Source organism: Drosophila suzukii, unplaced genomic scaffold (genome assembly GCF_043229965.1).
Source record: "Drosophila suzukii unplaced genomic scaffold, CBGP_Dsuzu_IsoJpt1.0 scf_20, whole genome shotgun sequence".
Lineage (NCBI taxonomy): Eukaryota > Metazoa > Arthropoda > Insecta > Diptera > Drosophilidae > Drosophila > Drosophila suzukii.
The window spans coordinates 299309-299783 of record NW_027255907.1 but is presented as its reverse complement, the minus strand read 5'-3'; positions in this window follow the sequence as shown (position 1 = coordinate 299783).

The following is a 475-nucleotide window of genomic DNA, read 5'->3' as shown; positions in this document are numbered from 1 at the left end:
TACTTTCTGAGAATTTCTAATAAAATAATATGACCGCGTATTTATTATTGAAATATACCGTGTCCGTTATGCTCCCACTACTGGAGTAGTTTGGTATTATTCACTTAGAAGATGCCAGTACTTGATGTATCCAGATATGAATTTAACGTGATCTGTTCCCGCTCTGTTGTACACTTGTTGTTTGTTAACATCGCATTATTATTTAATCAATGTACCGCTATTTTTATTTTTATAAAAATGAATCATGATATGCTATTTGAATGAATATAAAAAAGACGATGTTGTTTTGTGATGTTTTGTTGATATTTTTGAGTTGGTCAAGTTAAATCCACGCTTCATATAATATATTTATAAAATAGCAATACGATACCTGGTTACCCAAGTTAGCTCAGAACCTTCAGAGTTTCTGGCGCTGTTATAAGCGTTGTTTGCGATTCCCGTAGTCGGATAACCGACAATCAAATAGCCCAACGAG